Source organism: Orcinus orca, chromosome 5, assembly GCF_937001465.1.
Source record: "Orcinus orca chromosome 5, mOrcOrc1.1, whole genome shotgun sequence".
In the NCBI taxonomy this organism is placed as follows: domain Eukaryota; kingdom Metazoa; phylum Chordata; class Mammalia; order Artiodactyla; family Delphinidae; genus Orcinus; species Orcinus orca.
In genome coordinates this window covers 45555800-45570211 of record NC_064563.1, presented here as the reverse complement: position 1 = coordinate 45570211, position 14412 = coordinate 45555800, and the positions used below count along the sequence as shown (strand labels likewise).

Here is a 14412-nt window from a genome sequence, read left to right as displayed (position 1 = left end):
CTTCCCAGGACTAAGGGGTATTAACTAGGCCAGAGCACCACCTCAGCTACAGGGATCCCTTCATGGTTTTCAGAGAACCAGTTACTCCTGCAGATGCTGAAGAGCCCCCCACCTACCTCTACGGGCAGAATTTAGAGCTCCTGGGAAAAAAAGAGCTGATTTGCAAATTGCTATAAACAAAGCTCTTAATGTTGCATTGTTGACTTCTAGCACTCCCTCCCCTTGGCTTCTATGACAACTGCAGCTCTCTGATTTTCCTCCAAACTCTTTAATTTCTCCTTCTCTGTCTTCTTGATGGCCTTTGGTCCAACCTCTCTTTAAACAGTTCTCTCTTTAGCCATTTCTTCACCCTGAACTCTCTCCATGGGAGAGAACTCATTTATTCTCATGGTTTAAAAAAATCACCTTCAAGCTGATGTTCCCAGATTTCTATCCTGAGCCCAAGCAACTCCTGAGCTCCTAACTCCAATCGGTCTAATGAATATCTATATGAGACCAATGCTCCAACACCTCAAACTCAAGAAGTCTAAAATTGAACTTAACTTCCTTCCAGGGCCAGGTCTTTGCCCTCTATTGCCTGTTAGGTGACAGCAATCATCTCAAATGAAAATTAACAAGCCCTCGCCACATCTATTATCAGCACCTATGATGTGTCATATCTGTGGTTCCCATGCCATAGCCTACATGCAAATCCCTTCTCATCCTTCCTTCTTACACTATTGCCAACAGCCTCTCTGCACGATTCTCTTACATCTCCAGCTGATCCCTTACTTTACCACTATTTATCTCCCTTTTCAAAAAAGAAAAAGTCCTTAGAGGCTATTTAGAAAATTTAAAGTTCTTAGCAAAGCACACAAGGACCTTAACAATCCAGCCTTATTCGCTCTTGCTGGACTAATCTTTTATCAAATGTTTCTGAGCACCCTTTACTCTTGTCATTGTTTGTACATGTAAGGGTTCACCCACCTTCACATTTATACTTTTATTCATTTGTGCCTCTTTCATGCCATCCACTGAGCCCACAATGAATTCCCTCTCCTCACTGTAACATCCTATTCACTGTTCAAGCCCCAGCTCAAATACCAACACCTTTGTGATCACTCTCGGAACTCTTGTAAAGGAGAGCAGAGAACCTAGACCTCTAACAGAGTACTTATGGGACTCTGCCCATCACTACAGTTAACTGTTCATGCATTTAACTGCCCTAGTTGGTGGTGAACTGTTTGAGAGCAAGGACTCTGTCTTGGTAATCATCATATTCCTACACTATTTATCTCCGTGCATTCACATTACGTAGGCAGGCCTCCATAAATATTTGGTGAGTAAATTTCATCAATCCTCTTTGCTTCTCTGTTATGATTACGGTTTTTAAATATAAGGTATGCTTTTTAAAAAGGAAAGTAAGGTACCTTTTAAAAGGTAAGTGGATTACATATAGTCTCAACTTCTGTCAAGCAGGCTTTCTTCCCCAAGTTTACGGGTGTTTACAAAATAGCTTACAAATAGTTTACAAAGAAACTGATAAACAACTATCCAACAAAAATTATTTGTTTGTATAAACATGACATCCATTTCTTATTGCTCCAATAAGAGCAAGAGTAACAAGGATCCATACTTCTTCTTTGTAAGTCATTTTAAGGTCAAACGTCCACAGTAAAAGCAATTCTTAGGTCATGACTTTCATCATAAATAGACCCTAATATAAACATGATCTAATACTCAGAAAAGAAAATTTAAGGCCAAGTTTCTTGAGTTGACTGTAACCATTAAGGGTCATTCAAGTATAAAGACTAGCAAAAAGTCAAAACTTTTTAAGGTAAACAGTGGATACATTCAAATAGGTTCATATTTCAAACGAGGACAATATAAAGAAATAAAAAGAGTTTGCTTCTTTGCTGAATATTCTCCTTTTGCCCCTCCAGAATCATCCTCCACCCTCTACAGTGCTCTGCCCTGAGATGCTGATCTGTACAGTCAGTGTCAACTGGACTCCCTGCCTCTTGGCCTCTCACTGAGTTTGACTAATGGGAAGTAGGAGATCAGAGGTTGAGAGGACAGATAGGTTGAGACATTTATCTCCTTGGACACCCCCCTGCCAGACCACAGACTGGCAGTGGCTCTGTTCCTGCTCTTGTTGAACAGTCCCCCTCTCATATCTTCAGCTCTTGCTGGTTTCCCGTAACACGATACCTCTTCCCCTTAAGGCTTAGGGGTATTAAGAGCTTCCCACTGTTGCTAGCCCAGAAGTCCTTCACCATCCCTTTTTGATTTCTCTTAACTCTGTCACACTTTTGTAAATGATCCTTCCATTAAACATAGTGACAATACTTGGAAAGGAATTTGGCAAGACAGTTTATGATGAAGAAGATAATTGCATCTTAGCAATAAATACAGTAAAACAAAATATAATACACACATACCTAAGAGCAAAAACACTACACTACCAATTCAGAAAAATGAAGCACAGAACAAATGAAACTATAAACTTGAGAGAAAAAGAAGAAAGCATGCAGATACTTTTTAAATTTTTATGATAACCTCATATCATAAAAAACCTTTTTATGATAATCCAACAAAGGCCCTCTTCTGAATGAACATATTAGAAAACTGGAATATACATACTCATCCTTGTCCACCTTTTCTCGAAGCTTCTTTAGCTGTTTATTTTGGCTGAATTTCAAGTTTTGAATTATGTTCTCAAAGTATTCATCTTCCCTGTAGCTCAACTATATTAATTTAAAAGATTTGGGGAAAAATATTAAAACCGCTATCTTCAAAGTTTTTGCTAAATAATATTAAGAGATATTTTCTTAAATTCTATCACTTAATAAAGTTAACAGAGAACATTAAAACTTGCCAAAGAAAAGTTAAGTTCCAACTAGCTTAGTTCTATATTACAGATCACTGCTGCGCTGGCTAAATCACTACTTCAGTCTATTCTTTTGTAATTAATCAAATGAAACTAAATGTCAAATAAGCTTTTCTATATTGATATTAATCCTTACAGGACAGACAAGATAAAAGCATTCGTATTTAGTACCTACTATGTTATAAGAACACTGTTATAAGAACTTCATATATCACATATATCATATATGATATGATAACCTCCTAAATATTATTGCTTAATTATTCTTAGTTTTGATGTGATTTTTTTCTAAGTAGACTGGAATTAATGTTGATAAGAAAGTTTAATTTTCATCCTAAACTACTTATTTCTCATTATTTATATTTTTACAAAGCCCTGCTACCGTTCTAGTGTTGTAACCCAAGATATTATCTCAAACATGTCTTCCATCTCTGTTCTATGGAAGCTATGCTTTTGTTGCATCCAACTATGTATTATGTTATGTTCCCAACATACATAGACTCGTATGTGGCCCCAAAGAGTGCCCCCAGTAATCTCTACCTCCTGGTATTTATGCCCTTGTATAATCCCTCCCCTTGAATGTGGGCTGGACCAAGTGACTTGTTTCAAACGAATAGAATATGGCAAAAGTGATGCTTCTGGAGTTATAAAAACACTATGATGTCCATCTTGGGTACTCTGTCTTGCTCTCTTGCTTGCTTGCTCTGAAAGAAGCCGGTGCCATGTTGTAATCTGCTCTATGAAGGCCCATACAGCAAGGAATTGTGGGAAGCCTCCAGGCAACAGGCAGTGAGTAACTGAGGCCTTCAGTACAACAGTCCACAAGGAATTAAATTCTGCCAACAACCACATAAGTGAGCTTGGAAGTGGATCCTCCCCCAGACAAGCTTTCAGGTGAAGCTTCAATATCAGCCAACACTCTGACTGTAACCACATGAGAGATCTTGAATCAGAAGCACCCAGGTAAGTGGTGCCTGGATTCCTAAGCCAGCAAAACTGTGAGAAAATAAATGGTTGTAAATGGTTAAGTTGTAAACGTCTAGGATAATTTGTTATGCAACAATAACACAATACTAATACACATATATCACCAGATATGTAAGTCAGTTCTTTTTTGTTTTTTTAATCGATAGCCCTTTAGACAATCTGCAGAAACTAATAGCGCCAAGGGAAGGATATAAAATTTTAAAACATCAGAACATATGGTCTTTCCTTAAAATTAGTATTAAGAAGCAGCAGGAAACAGAAAGAAATCTAGCTAAAATTAGGGATTATTCAATGAATAGAAGCCCAATAGGAACCCACTGAGAAATGAGAGGCTAAAACTGATTGATAAAGGAGAACTAGAACTAAGATTTTAAAAGGCTTAAATGAGAAATTAAAATGTAAAGCACTCAAATAAAGAGAAAGTTGTCTTACAAATAATGTGATAGATTAAGAAGATTTAAAAATATGTTTTCTCTAGTTCTGTTTTTCCCATCAAAAAGCAATGGGAATAGGGTTAACCAATACTAGAATATTAAGAAAAGAAAGCTGTTCTTGAAGGGAACCAGGTCTAAGAAAGAGAAAGAATGAAAGATAATAAAAAAAGCTACATAGATTCCAATCTGTAGATTTGATGACTTGCTCTTAGGATACTAAAAGAAGATGCATAAGTCTCTTGATGACCACTTGTCATAATTGTTTAAAACAAAGTATCTGTAATGTATATAAATTATAAATATGACTGTGGTTTTGAGTATGACTATTAAAAGAAGGTAATCCTATAAGTTACTGATTTGTAAGCTTAATTTCAATGATGGGGGGAAGGGGGAGGAGTCACAAAAAAACTAGGAAAATAAAATAGAGTTCTTGGAACTATTAAATGGGCACTCAAGTGATTGGAAGGTCAATATTCCACATTTATCAATGAATCAGTGTCAGCCTGTAAGAACATAATGGTCCAAGGTGAACAGGATTCAGTTTGGAGTGTAATGAGATTGAGAATGACTGATGGACAGGTCATGCTCTTTATAGTTGGAGTGGTAGGGCCACAATGAGAACACTTATTCAGAAAGACATTGTTGTATATTAGAACTAGAAGGAAAATGAGAAAAGAAATTCAGTAGAGTAACCTTATATGAAGTTAGATTAGCAAATCACACAGTCAGAATTACCCTTAAGATCCTTAGAAAGGGTCATGGAAATACAGACAGTAACATCTCTGTGAGTCTAACTCAGCCAGTCTTTCCTCCAGCACTGGGACAGACCTTTATTTTTCTGCTGTGAATGAGATGAAGAAGTTGCAGCATGCTGCACAAAATCACATATCTTTCAACACCAAAATCACACACATCACAGCAAGAGGCTCACAACTTAAGAGGCATTAGAAAAGCAAGATGACTGAGGAACAGCAGGGTCACATCTCACATCACAGGTGCACTCCAGGAATAGCACAGGGGAATCTCTCGTATCATGAAAGATGATGTCTGTCTGCCTCTCTCTCTCCTGTCTCTATCTCAGTCTCTCTCTCTCTCTCCTCTCCCTCCCTCTGTTTCCTTCTCTCCCTTTCTCCCTCTCTCTCTCCACTCCCATAATATCATGTGCACATGACAGTAAGCTACTGTAGTTGAACACAGTGGAAAAGATCTAGTTATAATGGCAGCTGATAGCAATGTAGCACTGATACTTTTAAAAGATAAGGTCAGTAAGAATTTGGCCCAATGACTGAAGCTCACCTTCCCAATGCAATAGACCATAGTCTTCCCCTTATCATCTTTCCCTCTTCTACACTAGGATTATACTAAGTACCCTACAACAGAGGATAGACACACCAAGGGGATGGAAACAACACTGCTCTAAAAGTCAAGAGACCTGGGCTCTAGATTGGTACTACCCTACACTAGTTGTGTGAACAGAAACATGTCCCAAGACTTTTCTTGGTCTCAGCTTTCTCTTTTTAGAAACATAAGTATATTATCCTAGACAGTAATCTCTCTAAGGTAATTTTCAGCTCTGGATTATGTCTTTATTTCCCATATATCATGTTTTGAATTCTTTTTTTTTCCTAGTACATAATGAATCTCTTGCGAAGTGTTATAGCCTAATGCTTAAGAGCTTGGGCTCTGAAGTCCAATAAATCTGGGTTCAAATCCCAGTGCTGTCACTTTCTAACTGTGACAGTGGGCATGGTTGCTAACCTCTCTGAACTTCTGTTTCCCCTTCTAAAATGGGGACAATAATGTCCCTTTTGCAATAGGATTGCTATGAAGACAAACCAGATAATATATATAAATCACCGACTACAGTGTCTTGTAAACTCTAAATAAATGTTATTACTGATGATGATGTTGTTACTAGAATAAAAATGCATTAAATGTCTGGTTAAAATGATGCCCCAGGCCTTACCTAAAGAACAGGAGAATAGGAAGCAAATGATTCCTAGGATATCAAGCCAACACCCTTGCTTCATTAGCTCCTTGTGCCAATCCACAAAGCTTTCCAAATCAAATCCTGTCCAAGGTATCATGTCTATTCTGGCTTCATAGTCTAGGACAGGCTTCCAAAATATGGATAGTGGTCTGTGCTTAAATGGAAGTAGAAAACCCGTTTAAAACTGAGATTATTTGCATGTATGAGAAAAAGTCAAAGAAGGTTATCTGGGGTTTTATTCTGCTATAACAATCACACATACCCCTCTTATCAACTTTTCTTTTATTAAGTTTAAAAGGTATATTTTAAAAGGGAGAGGAAAAAAGAGGTGAAATACCTAGAATTAAAATTCTGCTAATAGAAAGGTTGAGGACAAGAATTTACATGCCATACAAGAGAGTTAATTAAAAACACATTATTTAAAAGGTATTATGATTTTTCAAAACCATAATTAGCATGTCTATTTTAGTTAGCTTCTGTCCATCAAAGAGAAATTTAATCCCAAAACACAGAACTACTTCAAATTCAAAAAATGTAACTTAGTGACACTGAAATGAATAGTTTTTTTTAAAGCCTGTTCTTCTAATAGATATTAACCTAAGAAAACCCTGCTCTTACATGGTATGTACTATATATCCAGTTTGTATAAGAAAATGGGATTCATTTGGCTGATAAATTGCTTTAGCTGATGAGTTTTCCATTCATATCAATTTCTGGAACACTCTGAGTTTCCACTGTTCTTACTATTCGCTCCAAGTAGCATTGTATTTCAGTATATTTTATCCACAGCTTGTGCTACCCTAAATCTCAATGGATTTTTGTCCTCAAACGCCATGTTCTTGATTTTTGTTGCTGTTGTTGACTTTCACTTCACCACAGCTACTGGAAAATAAATATGACTTCAAAGGAAAATAAAGATGAAATCAAATAAATGTCTTAAACACTTATCTTGATTTGTCTTACCTTTGAAGGTAAGACAGGGCTCAGTAAAAAGTAACTGCTAGAGGACCTTGGTTCCCTAGTCTGATTCTAAGGTCCCCCAAAAAGGTTTTATTTGCCAGTACAGGGTACCTAGAACTAAGAATAAATAGCAATGGGGTGTGACAAACAAAAGAGCAAAATAACCACAAGACAATTTTTAACTAATTAACAGTTTTAAATAATTAATATTAATTACCTTTGGATAATTAGAAGGAAAACAGAAGAAAAACATCAACAAAAGTCTTCCATGAGTAATTTTTACAATTTGTCAGTTTGTTGACCGGAAAATCTGAGCATGTATCGTTCCTGCAGATAGAGTTCTGAATCTAGAAGACCTGATTCTACTTCTGACACTACCTTCATAGCCTTTAAACATTTATTTAAGTTCAATGCCTCACATTCCTTTGAACCTCTGATCAATCAGACAGAGTAAAAAGATACAAAATATCCCCTTCCTATAATACATATATAGTAAAGACTTTCAAACAGAGCAAAGAACGGAGAGGAATACTACAGATATTAAATTTCAAGTTAAGGACCACTTCCTACAGAATAGTGGTTCTCAAATTTTAGCATGCATCAGAATCACCTGGAGGACTTCTTGAACGAAGAAGACACCCTCCCCAAGTTAAATTTGTCTCCTAACAATTTCCAGGTGATGCTGATGTAGCTAGTCAGGGGACCACACTCTGAAAACACTGTTTTAGAATTCGGGATGGTATGCCACATCCACTATCCCCACTGTCGCCCTACCCAGGAGGGTTGGGGTAGATAACCAACAGCCAAACAAATTCTAATCCATTCACATAATACCCAGTTATCTTTCTCTCTGGCTTTCATTCATTCACTACAAAACAATCTTATAATACCCGAGAGATCCTTTCATTATAAAGTGAAAGATAGAGCCTTTCATTATCCATGTTTCCTATAAACTCTAAGCAACAAGTTTCTTAATAAAGCTCATTAGCTTTTGGTAAGCAGCCTCTCTTTTATCCATTACTGTCAGTTCAAAAATCTCACGAAAATTTATACATGGTGCCTATCTTTCCTTTTGTGAATTTAGTAATGCCAAATGCTGCAATACTTAAATACCAAGACAATTTGTAAACATGGGTAGTTTTCACATTATTTTATACAAACTTGTGTATTTTGCTTAACCATATATTATATCAAAGACACTTAACTGCTCCCCTTCAATTCCATATATTTTTTTCTGATATACAAGTAATAGGAGAGAATTCTGATAAAATGGCAGAGTAGGAGCACCAGGAATCGGGCTCTTCACCTATACAATAATTGCACCACCAGAATCTGTCTGATATAATAACTATTTTGGAACTCCAGACTCTGATGAAGGATTGTAATTTCTAGAGGAAGACTTGTAGAATCAATTTCAGCTCTTAACATAGTAACACTTGCCCATCTCTCACCCCAGTCCCATGGCAGGCAGCTGTACACCTGTTCCTGAGACAGCTTACACACAGCTTGTGGGAGTTAGGGTGAAAAAAAAGAACCTTGTCTTCCAAATATTGGGGATCTGTGGACTGATTGCTGATTGCTGCTTAAGATCACAGAGGTGCAGACAAAAAGTTGGGCAGCCATTGTTGTTGCATCTCTCCCCATTCTTGTAAGCCACACCCCCTCCAGCAGAAGTGACTTTTGGGGGGATTTAAAGGGCTAGCAACATTTCCCCCCTTCATTTTTAACTTTTTCCTCTTTTGGAAGCCAGACATTAAGAACTAGGGCATTAAAAAACATAGGGAAAATTAGAAAGTGACTGCACATGCCCAGGGAGAGGCTCAGAAAAGACCTAAGAAGACATTACGTTTATATCTCCTGATGATCCTTGGCAAAGAGACAGCCTACAACTATCAAACAAAACAATAACAAAAAACAGCAAACTCTTGGGAAAGGGGAGAATCTGATTTGAGTTACCACATTATTAGGTTCAGATGTCCAGTGTTCAACAACAACAAACAACAAAAATCACAAGTCATTCAAAGAAATAGGAAATTACGGCCCATTTAAAGGAAAAAATAATAACAAATCAATAGAAACTGAACCTGAAAGAAACCTAACGGAAGATATACTAGATAAAGACTTGAAAACAACTGTCTTAAAGATGCTTAAAGAACTAAAGGAAGATGTGAAGAAAGTCAAGAAAAGGCTGTGTGAATAAAATGGAAATATCGATAAAGAGACAGAAAACCTAAAAAGAAACCAAAAAGAAATTCAGTAGCTAAAAAGTACAACAATGAAAATGAAAAATTCACTAGAGGGATTCAAAAGGCAGGTTTGAGCAGGCAGAGAAAAGAATTACTGATCCTGATGACAGGACAATGAAAATTATTTAGATGAGGAAGAGAAAGAAAAAAGATTACAGAAAAGTGAACAGAGCCTAAGGGACCTGTAGGATACCATCAAGTGGAACAACATATGCATCATGGGAGTTTCAGAAGTAGAAGAAAGAGAGAGAAAGGGGCAGAGAGAATATTTGAAGAAATAATAGCTCAAATTTTCCCAAATTTGATGAAAGACATGAATATAATCAGCCAAGGAACCCAAGAAACTCCAAGTAAGATGAACTCAAAGAGACACACACTGAAACACATTTTAATCAAACTTCAGTAAGACAAAGACAAGAGGAGAATCTTGAAAGAAGCAAGAGAGAAGTAAGTTATCACATACAAGGGATTTTACTACAATTTTTTTTCTTTTTTTTTTTTTTTCTTTTGCAGTATGCAGGCCTCTCACTGCTGTGGCCTCTCCCATTGCGGAGCACAGGCTCTGGACGCGCAGGCTCAGCGGCCATGGCTCACGGGCCCAGCCGCTCCGCGCCATGTGGGATCCTCCCGGACCGGGGCACGAACCCGTGTCCCCTGCATCGGCAGGTGGAGTCTCAACCACTGTGCCACCAGGGAAGCCCTTACTACAATTTTTTAAAAAAAGGTAAAAAAGTAATAGACATTCATATTAAAAAATTTAAGAAACACAAAAACATATAAAACAGTCAGTCAAAACCAACTATAATCCCTCCACCTGAAAATAGCTACTGTGAACTTTTTGACATATTCCCTTCCAGTCATTTTCAATGCATACAAATAACATTTTATATTAATTTTTGCCTACCTAACAAACTGTAAGAATTTTAAATATTCTTTTAGAATGACTTAATAACTTCATAATATTTTATCATATGGATGAGCCGTAATTTAACAGTACACAATAAAACCCATAGAGAAGTAGAGCTTTAGCCTTGGTACACATAGGAAAAGTGTTTTATTCATGCATTGCTTTTGAAGAGGGTCTTTGCAATACCTTTGTAAACCACATAGCTGCCTGACACACTATAATAATGGTTGGAGTTCATTTTTGCACTGACATCGACCATTGCTTATCCACAGTAGGTTCATCCAAGACAATTTTCTTCTTCCCTCCAAAACAGGGCAAAGATGGAAACAAGGCCTGGCTAATTAAATGGATGAATGGATGAGTGGATGGATGATGGATGGATATATGGAATTTGATAAAGATAAACATAAGTATAGGTATGAATATAAATATATACCAATAGCATACATATATATTTTATAGTGTTATATATCTAGCCATAATTCCTAGTATATTATAATTTCTCTTTGACTTGCTGTCTCTCCCATTAAAATATAAACTCCTACAGAACAAGTGGCATATCTTATCCTTATTTATCCTCCTCCACCACATATACCTAACATGTGCCTGATATATGGTAAATGCTTAATAAATGTTTAGTGAATTAAAAAATGATAATCAAAGTAATAGAAAATATCACCCTTAAAAACAATGGCTATGGGGCTTCCCTGGTGGCACAGTGGTTGAGAATCGACCTGCCAGTGCCAGGGACACAGGTTCAAGCCCTGGTCCAGGAAGATCCCACATGCCGCAGAGCAACTAAGCCCATGTGCCACAACTACTGAGCCTGCGCTCTAGAGCCCGTGAGCCACAACTACTGAAGCCCGCATGCCTAGAGCCTGTGCTCTGCAACAAGAGAAGCCACTGCAATGAGAAGCCCGCGCACGGCAACAAAGAGTAGCCCCCGCTCACTGCAACTAGAAAAAAGCCCGCGCACAGCAAAAAAGACCCAATGCAGCCAAAAATAAATAAATAAATTTATTTATTTTTAAAAAATAGCTACCATTTATTAAATATCTACTAAGATGGTTAAATTTTATATGCCAACTTGACTAGGTTATGGTGCTCAGTTGTCTGGTCAAACGCTAGTCTAGATGCCACTGTGAAAATATTTTGTAGATGTGATTAACATCACAATCAGTTGACTTTAAGTAAAGAAAATTACTCTCAATAATGTGGTGGGCCTCATCTAATCAGCTGAAGGCCTAAAGAGCATACACAATTTCCCCAGAGAAGAAGGAATTCTTTCCCAAGACAACATAGAAATCCTGCTTAAGTTTCCAGGCTGCTGGCCTGTTCTACAGATTTTGGACTTTCCAGCCCCCATAATCACATGAGTCAATTCCTTAAAATTAGTCTCAATACACACACACACACACACACACACACACACACACACACACACACTCCTATTGATTCTGCTTCTCTAGAGAACCCAACACGCCTACTATTTCGTGCCTTACCTTAGGCAATGAATTTCATATACATTGTTTCCAATCTTCACAACAGTCTAACAAGGTGGGTATATTATTCACCTTTTTACAGATGTGTAAGACTTAGAAAGGTTAATAGAAAGGTTAATTAACTTGTCCAATGTCCGACAAGTGAGTTCACAGATAGCAGGGATGAGTCCAAACTCCAGTTGTCTGATTCCAGAATCCATGCCCTTTCTTTCATGATTTCTCTCTTTTCAGAGCAAGTGAAATGTTATCTAAAGCCCCTCAGTTCTCTAACTTTGCAGACTCTGGTATTCAGTGTTAGCCTAGCAACGTAAAAGCCTTAAATGGTATATACATGAAGGGCAGAAGAGGAAGGAGCATCAACAAGTAACACAGGAGAGATGCAACTCAAGGTTATCCACACAAATACAAAAATGTCTTCTGCATCGGATGACTGAATCTAAAAATGTTGGAAAAGAAACTAAATGTGTAAAAAAGTAAATAAATAAAATTCTTTTTTTAAAAAAAGAGCTGTCTCCTTCCAAACTTCATTTTTAGGACATGCTAATTTCATCTTCAGAAAAATCACAAAGCATGCAAAAAATTACTATTTAAATTCTTGGAATCACAAAACGGTTTGAGTGTGAACTGTCTCCAGAAATCTAGCCAATGCAGAACACTGGCGCTATATATATATATATATATATATATATATATGTGTGTGTGTGTGTGTGTGTGCGTGTATATATACACAAACACATACATACATATACATATATACACACATACACATATACACACACACAAACACAATAACAACAAAGATGGAAAGGTAAAATAGGTGTCACAAATAGGTACAATTCACATACTATGTGAACTATATGAACTGTTCTAACAGTGCCTTTCAAGCTCTCTTATCACCATTTTTTTCTATAGTCCCCGGAAAATGAAGGAAAATGTTATCTTTATAACATTTCTGAAGAGCTGCCTTTCCTTCTTTTTTCCTGTACCCGTGTTCCTTACCCTGAATTTTCTAAGATATTATCGGGTAAATACCTAAGATGGTTTTGGAGTATGAAACAAGAAGATTAAAATACTCTACTCCTAAGAGATACCACCTAGGAACTATGTTTCTACCATTCCTAACAACTGTGTTTCTGCTATATATTCATAGCAATGGTTTCAAATTCCAGGGTTGGGGAATTCTTGCAAAAGGTTCTGAAAATCCATGCACACCACCAAACATTGTCATTAGACTTAACAAATTAAAACAAACATACACACTCTGAGAAATATTTAGTTTTTCAAATGCATAGATATGTTTGGAATTGGTTAAATCCAAACACATTTTATGTATTTCTCTTTTAAAGATTCAGAATTGAGCTATACATTTACCTCCCATCCTTCTAAGAAATCCTATGAAAATAAGACAATAATTATAAGCATAAATATAGCATTGAAAAATCAATTCTGAGGAAATTTTTGGAAAATATGAGTAAATGAGATCAAACTTATCTAAAACAAGCACAGAAGAGTTTCCTCACACCCTATGAAATAAGATGAACAGTTTTCCACAAAAGATTCTTAAAAACTGGTCTGATCGGAGTTCTAAGAAAAAAAAAGGACATAAAATTTTACACTAGTCATGATAAAAATCACTTTTCAATGATGCACAGACATCCGCAATATGTATTAAGGAACTACAACTCATGAGACACGGTCCAAGCACTGGAAATAAGGTGACCTATGAGCAGAGACCAGAAGGAAGTGAAATCTGGGGGAAAGCACTCAGGCGGAAGGAAGAGCAAGTGCAAAGGCCTGGGAATAAATATTGATATATGCTTGCTGTGAAAGAACAACAACAAGGAGATCAGTGTGACTAGAGATGACTGCGTGAGGAGGAGAGTTTTAGGGGAAGATGAGTTTAGAGTCGGGTAGGTACAGATCTTGTAGCCCATTACAAGGATGTCGACTTCTAGTGGAAGTGGATGCTGACTGGCTGCTGTGGAGAATGGGCTGTAGAGGGCCAAAGGTCGAAGAAGAGAAACAGCTAGGAGGCTATGCAAAAATAGCAATAGATGGTAGTGGCTTAGACTAGGTGGTGTAATCAAGGAGGTGTCTAACTGTAGATATATTCTGGAAGGTAGAGCCTACAAGACTTTCCAATGAATTTGATAACCTCAAGGTTTTGGGGCTTTTTTTTTTAACATCTTTATTGGAGATAATTGCTTTACAATGGTGTGTTAGTTTCTGCTTTATAACAAAGTGAATCAGTTATACATATACATATATCCCCATATCTCCTCCCTCTTGCATCTCCCTCCAACCCTCCCTATCCCACCCCTCTAGGTGGACACAAAGCACTGAGCTGATCTCCCTGTGCTATGCAGCTGCTTCCCACTAGCTATCTATTTTACATTTGGTAGTGTATATAAGTCCACGCCACTCTCTCACTTCGTTCCAGCTTACCCTTCCCCCTCCCCGTGTCAAGTCCATTCTCTACATCTGTGTCTTTATTCCTGTCCTGCTGCTAGGTTCTTC

General features: G+C 37.3%; 1 protein-coding gene across 2 annotated transcripts in view; it reads right to left on the bottom strand.

The window, feature by feature from the left end:
- PPM1L (protein phosphatase, Mg2+/Mn2+ dependent 1L) overlaps positions 1–14412 on the bottom strand; it is a 337545-nt gene that overhangs the window by 184101 nt on the left and 139032 nt on the right. The window contains exon 1 of one of the 2 annotated variants that reach the window (XM_049710521.1): positions 2623–2640. The exons of the other annotated variant lie outside the window; for it this stretch is intronic. The gene's annotated coding sequence lies outside the window, so the exon portion shown is untranslated. Of the gene's footprint in view, positions 1–2622; positions 2641–14412 lie in introns of those variants that run through there. 2 annotated transcript variants of the gene reach the window in all.